Consider the following 8,266-nt stretch of genomic DNA (forward strand, 5'->3'; position numbering starts at 1 on the left):
CTGCCTTTTGGAAGGAAGAATTCGCTACGAACCAAGTTTTTTTAGAGGGGGTTACAATCAGTTTTGGTTTTAAACATTTTCTTGCCCATCATTGTAATTTTGCCTACGTTAATCTCCATGACAACCCTATGAAGGAGGTATTATTATTATTATTCTGATTTTACAGATGAAAAATCGAAGCCTTGGGGAGGTTGTATGATTCCAAGGTTACACCGCTAGAAATGCAGGAGACAGATTGCGAATTCAGGGCTGTCTGATTCCAAAGTCCACGTTCTCATTTGAAAGCTATTTTATTTTTGTCAAAACTATGCGTGTGCATAGTTCAAGAATAAAGTCACTACTATGCATTTATTTCTGTGTCTCTAAATAAATCACTTGTATCATCACTTATTGATCTGTTTTAACCATCCTTCTTTTACTTCCAATTTCTGAATGTGGGGCCTTTCCCAGCTCTTCCTGGGTTGTCAACACAGTTCCCATCCCCACTACTACAATCCATCATAATTCTACTTAGAAACTAGGATCAGTATTCAATGGATATCTCGTAAACTCTATTGACAGTGAAACCATGGAATACATAATGTTATGTGAATAGTATCGTCTCTTGGATTTCATTTTCTGATTGTTGTTGATAATTAGAAATAAGGTCGATTTTGTTATGCTGACCATGAATCCAGCAATCTTGCTGTATTATGGATTTCACAACCTATGTGTAGTCCCTCTGGCTTCTCTACATATGCAATCATATCTCTGAATAAGGGCAGCTTTTCCCTTCCCTTCTAACCCTTATTCTTTTTCCTTAAAGTAGGCCTTATTGAGGTATAATTCATATACTATAAGGTGAATGACTCTTAAGTGTGTAATTCAATGAACTTTGACAAATGAGTGAATCCAGGAGAATACTACGACAAACAAGATGTGGAACCTTTCCCTGAGCCCCTTGCTCGACAGTAGTATCCCATATCTTCAACCTCAGACAAACAATGATGTTACTTTTTTTCCCAGAATTTTTTACCTTTGTCCCCCTTTTAAATTACGATGCTGCTTATTTAACCTTCTCTTTTTGTCTGACCATTCTTGCCCGGGGTTTATCAGTCCTATTCGTCTTTTGACATTGTTGATTCTTTCTGTTGTATGCTTGTTTTCTATTTGATTGATTTTTACTCTTATCTTTGTTATTTCTTTCTTTGGATTTAAATTACTTTTTTAAAAAAGAAATTCTTGAGGTTGTTGCTGAGATCACTGATTTTTTAACCTGTTATCTTGTTCTCATAGACTACAAATTACCTTCTTAATTCTCTTAATAAAGAGAATTACCTTCTCTTTATTCTAGAAATTCTGATATATTGTTTTTTTATTATCATTAACTTGAAAATATTTAAAATTTTTATTTTGATTTCTTCTTTTACTTATGAGTTGTTCAGAAGAATGTTTTTTAATTTCCAAACGTAAAGTTAATTTCCAGCTGGATCCTGTCACTGTTAATTCCCAACTTAATTCTACTAGGTAAGAATATATTTTGTATGATTTCAATATTTGAAAATTTTTTAGACTTGCTTTATTTTAAAATATTAGAAATACTCCACATGTATGCTTGAGAGCATGTGTACATTGCATTTATTAGAAGCAGTGTTCTATATAGTTAAATTAAGTTGAATGTGTTCACTTGTGATGTCAAAACTTTTATATTTGTACTGCTTCTGTCTACTTGTTCTATCAATTACTGAGCTATACTAATTTCCACTTTTTTATTGTCTATTTGTATAGTATTCTGTATAGCTTTCTTCATTATTACTGTTTTAGATGTCTTGAGGCCATATTATTAGTTACATGTTGCTTAAAAATACTATATCTTCCTGGTGAAATAAAACTTTTATTTCATGAAGCACCCCTCTTCTGCTTTAGGGATATTTCTTGCCTTAAATTCCACTGGGTCATAACAGCCATTTATTTTTAAAAAGTCCAATTTATTGAGGTATAATTTCATACAATAAAAACTAACTCTTTATAAGTATATAGTTTAATGAGTTTTGACAAATGTGTATAGCTAGGTAAGCCCTACTGTGCTCAAGATACAGGATATTTACATCTCTCTGTACTGATCCTTCTTGCCTCTTTGAAGCCGACCCTTTCTTTCTAAATACTTTTTTCACCATATTTTTTTTCTCTTTTTTTATCAACTTAAAAAATATTCTAATCTCTCATTCTATTAGTATGTTATTCTAATTTACTTACTGTGATTTACATATTATAAATGTTATACAAACCATAGTCTTGCTAAAAAATGCAATAAACTACTGATGTATTCTTTTATTGGTCATTATAAGCTCTATAATATGTTTTTATCACCTACTCAAGTTCAATATGAATTATTGCTTTTATCATGTCCCAGTATGTGCAAAAACAATGGAGCTCTTTAAATGTGTTTACCTTTTCCTGACACGTCTGTTGTTGGTTATTTAAGTTCTCTCTATAGCTCAACCCACATAAGCATTTTTATTTAATGTAGTCAATATTCATTTAAGTTTGCACATGATAATTATTTTTCCTTCCGTATGTCTTTGAGCTTCTATCTAGGACCATTTTCTTTCTCTTTGTATTTTTTTTTTTTTTGTCTATTTGTTCTCTTTTTGTTTATTGGTGGCAACTTCTCTCCATTTTTGTCTGTGCTTTTACTTTATCTTTGTTTTTGTTTTAATGAATTTATTTTTATCTTTTTTTTTTAAGATTTATTTATTTATTCATTCACAAGAGACACAGAAAGAGAGAGGCAGAGACATAGGCAGAGAAGAAGGCTCCCTGCAGGTAGCCCGATGCGGCACTCGATCCGGGATTCCAGATCATGCCCTGGGCCGAAGGCAGGCGCTCAACCACTGAGCCACCCAGGTGTCCCTTATCTTGGTTTTTGAAGGATATTTTCCCTAGGTATAGGAATCTGAGTTTTCTCTAGCACTCTGAACACATCACACTATTGTCTTTTGGCTTCTCTTGTTTCTGGTGAGAGTCAACTAAAAACGATATATATTTAGGGGCACGTTGGTGACTCAGCCTGTTAAGCAGCTGCCTTGGGCTCAGGTCATGATTCCAGGGTCCTGGGATTGAGCCCTGTGTCCAGTGCCCTGCTCCCGGAGGGGATTCTGTTTCTCCCTCTGCCTCTCTCCTCACTCATTCTCTCTCTTTCTCTCTCTCAAATAAATAAATAAATACAAATATTTTTTTAAAAAGAGAACAATATATATTTTAAATCCACCTTTTGATATTTTCTGTTTTTGTGTAGTCTGCATCAATTTTTATCATATTAGGATTGGGAGTTATCATGTTTCTTGAATCTTTGGCTAAGCATCTTCCCAAAGCTTAAAAGTGTATAGCCATATGGTCATCAAATATTGCTCCTACTTCATTTTCTTTCCAAATGGGTCCGTTTCATACCTAGTATAGTAGCAAGTGCTATCAAGTCTTTCCAAAACATTACCCCAGTTCTTATGAAAAAAAAAAATCTTGGCGCTTGTTTCGATTTTCCATTTTTTCTGCTTTCTATTGTTGATGTCACAAATTACCACAAAGTTAGTGTTTTAAAATAACACAAATCTATTATGCTATAGTTCTGTAGTTCAGTAGTTCAGAAGTCCTACACTGTTCTCACTTGGATAAAATTGAGGCAGGTTGCATTACTTTCTGGAAGGTCTAGGGGAGAGTATATTTCTTTGCCATCAGTTTTCCTTTGTTTATGGCCTCCCTCTTCCATGTTTAAGGGAGAGTGAGGTCAGTTCTTACTCATGCTACCCTCTCTCTGGGTCCTAATTTCGGACAGCCTCTTCCACTTTTAAGGACTCCTGTCATTACCTTGTGTCCACTGAAAAATGCAGGATAATCTCTATATTTTAAAGCCAGTTGATTAGCAACTTAATTCCATCCACAAATTTAATTCTCCCTTGTCATGTAACCCAACATTTTTATAGGTTGTAGGGATTAGGATGTGCACATCTTTGGGAAGCTATCATTCTGCCTTCTCCAGAGCTGGTACTTGTTCTACCTTGATTTACACTCTGTTAAGCAAATTCTATACTTTCTGGTGTGAATCATGTTTGGGAACTGTAATGGACTGAATGTTTGTGTTCCCCCCACCCTCAAATTCCTATGTTGGAGCCCTGAACCCCCAGTGTGGCTTTATTTGAAGATGGTCCTCAGGAAGTAATTAAAGGAAGTAATTAAAGTTAAATGAGGTCATAAAGGTGGGGCCTTGTTCCGATAAGACTAGTGCCCTTATGAGAAGACACATCACAGGGCTCTCCATCCTGCTGTCTATATGCTCACAAAGATGACGTTACGTGGGTACACAGCAAGATGATGGCTACCTTCAAGCCAGGAGAGACCTCACCAGAAACTAGATGGTTGAGGACTTTGATGTTGGACTTTGAACCTCCAGAACTGTGAGAGCATAAATGTCTCTTGTTTAACCACTGAGTCTGTAGTATTATGTTATGACAGCTTGAGCTGAGGCTGGAACAAACACCTTCAATCCTTTGTAGTCCTGAGTGACAGGAACAGAAATACATACAAAGAGTAGCATCTTTGGAGGGAGAATATTTAGTGTACCTCAGCATTAGTTTTTTTTTTTAAGATTTTATTTATTTTTTCATGAAAGACACACAGAGAGAGGCAGAGAAGCAGAAGAAGCAGGCTTCCTGTGTGGAGCCTGATGCAGGACTCGATCCCAGGACCCTATGTTCACGACCTGAGCCAAAGGCAGATGCTCAACCTCAAAGCCACTCAGGCATCCCAGTTAGTATCTTTTAAAAATGAAATAAAGAACACTAGTTAGGCCACTAAATTGGTGAAGAGGACGCTGGATAAGAGAGCTTCTGTTGTGAATTTATTCTTTACTCTTTCATAGGACTTTCATTGAAATTCTCTTAAATGAAGTATTCAAAACCCATAATCCACACATAGAACCAAACTGTAAACAAACACATCAGCATGTGTATATGTGTGTGTGTGCATGCATGTGCATTGTTCTGGTGATGGAGTCCATGGCTTTCGCTGCATCTGAAAAGGTTTCTGACCCAGGAAAGATTAATACTTGCCATAGCTTGCCCTCTGTTTTTGTTATTTGTGTATATCCCATTTCCACTTATTAAATTGTATGTCCTTGAGAGTCATATAGCAGAAACTATGTCAGATAGATTTTTCAGTCCGCCCATAGCACTTACCATGAATGCCTGTTACATATTTTGTGCTCAACAAATATTAACTTATTTTGAAATTGGACCATTGCTTTTGTGAGTTGAACGGTGCAGAGTTAATGATTTAACCAGAGTGTTTCAGCTTTGGTCACTTTACTCCAAGAAAGTTAAATATGTTTATAATAACATATGCTCACAGAGCATCTTGCCAAGTGGTGACACTCCATCCTTTAAGAGGAAAGAAACCTAATTCAGTTTTTAAAACTTGTTTTGGAATTTTTAAGAGGTGTTCCAGTGTTCTGTGGTCAGATTGTACTCATGTCTTCAATTGTAGTGCTGCACTATTAGTCCCAGAGATGACACCAAAGCATTGCTGCAAATAGGATCAGTGGTAAGGGACCTACTACTGAGAATTTTATAAACCCAAATGAGGGCCCCTAGCAGGAACTAAGGGCAAGACGTTTATTGATTACAAGCCTCCTCTGTCTAGAAATTTAAATAGTCTTGCCATTTAGGTTCATTAGTTTTATGACTTACACCACTGAAATACTTTCCTGTTAGAACAATGAAAGAATTTCTGGATTTTGCTTCTCCAGTGACTTCTCACTGGAGCTGATGAACACTGTCATACAATGTGTTTGTAATTAAATGGTTGGGGGGCTTCTTTCTTATGTGTGTGTTTCAACATTGCGGGGTGTCACACCATCTCCTCCATCTTGGAAGAGCCCAACATTTTTTATTCTTCAGCGCTGATAGTTAGATGGAAACTTAGGGCTATCATATCCAGCTTCCCACCCACTGCAGGAATTTCTTCTACCATCGTGGGTTTCAGAGATTGTTAAGCAGCAAATCATGTAAGAAATGAATCTTACACAGCAACTAAGCACGTGCACATGTGCACAAATACATTTCTGAAAAGTTTTCAAGAAACTATACTTACTCTACCATATATATCAATGGTTCAATTTTATTCTAACTTCTATTGTTTCCTGATCAGTTATATATGATATAAAATATGTTAGTGCCGGTTGGGTACCCATTAACTTGATTTCATGTCTCATGAGGACGTTGTAATCTGCAGTTTAGAAACACAGGAGTATAGACAGAATTACGGGCCAATGTTTGATCATCCAGTCCTTATTTGAACAATTCCAACACTGAGGTGTTGAATAGCGTAAGAGCAATATTCATATGTGTAGTACTCTTCCCACTGGGCTTTAATAGTGCCTATTTATGGGACAGCTGGATGGCTTAGCAGTTGAGTGTCTGCCTTTGGCTCAGGGCATGATCCTGGGGTCCTGGGATTGAGTCCCGCATCAGGATCCCTGCATAGAGCCTGCTTCTCCCTCTGCCTATGTCTCTGCCTCTCTCTCTGTGTCTCTCATGAATAAATAATAAAATCTTTAAAATAAAAACATAGTGCCTAGAGCCTACTTATGTCATTCACTGATCTCTAGGCAATCTGTGCCTTCAAGAAGTATTCGCTCTTAGGTTTGACTCTGGATATGACCTGAATCTCATGATGTGAAAAACTGTGTAGCCAAAGAACTGGCAAGATTCTCCAATACAGTAAGGGCGCTCCCTTGGTCTATATAACTTCAGGATCCTTGCTTGGATCTCCTGTTTTCTAATAGGAAACTATGTCAGCTATGTTGACAACCTGATTAAATAAATGTTAAGGATGTTGATGACATGGCCAAATATCCATTTACAACACTATTAATTTAGTTATTTATATATGTGTATATATTATATATTATATATATTATATAATATAAACAATATCATAAAATGATATATTAGTTAAACATTTTTTTTCTACTATCTCATTTTATCTTAACAACTCTATTCACCTCTCCACATGCTTCTTTGAGGTTGATTTTTGTCATGTCTAGATCCACTTTAGGAGTTATCTAAGAAAGGTGTCCAGAGCGCTTTGACTCCATTGCCATCTCAGTTATTTGGGACTCAGAGCTTTTTGGATCTATGATGCTATCATTGTAGATTCTATTCCAAGCAAACAATGTCCATTTGCATAGATTTCCTTTCATTTGTCATGTGTAATATTGACATGGTAATCACTTATTAGGTTTTTTAAATAACAACTTTATTGAGATACAGTTCACATATTATATAATTCAGCCATTGAAAGTGCACCATTCAGTGGTTTTAGTATATTCACGAGGTTGTGACTATGACCACAATCAAACTTTAGCACATTTTCCTCACCCCAAAAGGAGGCCCCATACCCAGGAGCTGTCACTTTACAATCTTCCCCAAGCCTCCAGCCCTAGGCAAGCACCAATCTGCTCTCTCTCTGAATTTGCCTATCGTGGACATTTCATATAATTATACAGTAATGTTTCTTTGTGACTAGCTTCATTCACTTGGATTATTTTTTCAAGATTCATCCATGTTATACCATGCATGGGTCTTTCTTTTTATTCAGATATATTTCTAAAGTCATCTTTAATAGGATTGTTTAACTTGTGCTTCCATCTGGAAAATCGTACCTCCTCTTTGGAAATAATGACTAAATCTGTCAAATTCCTTTTCTTCCTTTTAAAAATCTAGTGCTGTCAGGTGACCTTCATCACTTTGAAAATCAGCATTAATTAAGTACATTGCAGGCTAATGTATCTTGACAAATAGTTCTGCTCTATTCCAAATAAAATAATGAAAAGGACGTCTGTAATATGAAAGACCTTGCAAATCCTTGAAAATAGGGCTTTCTTTGTTCTGAGGAGTAATCTGGGGGCACTGTGCTTGGCACTCTATTTTATCTGGTTTAATCTTCATAACACCCTATGAACCAGGAAATATTTTCTTCATTTTATAACTAAGGAAGCCAAACTTTTAATTTGAGAAGCAAGTAGGGGAACCTCCAGTTCCTTTACTGTGTATCATTTCTGATCTCCTGCCTGTCAGCCTCACTACACACAATATGCAATTCCATTCACTATGAAGTCCAGTCATTTCTCCAATCACTGTGCTCTGTGACATCCAAGCATCCTGTGTCACAGTCAAGCTTGCTAGGCATCCTGTGTGCTTTGCTACACTTTCCAGTCTTCCTAGTAGTTAGA

This window comes from Vulpes vulpes, chromosome 14 (genome assembly GCF_048418805.1).
Source record: "Vulpes vulpes isolate BD-2025 chromosome 14, VulVul3, whole genome shotgun sequence".
Classification (NCBI taxonomy): domain Eukaryota; kingdom Metazoa; phylum Chordata; class Mammalia; order Carnivora; family Canidae; genus Vulpes; species Vulpes vulpes.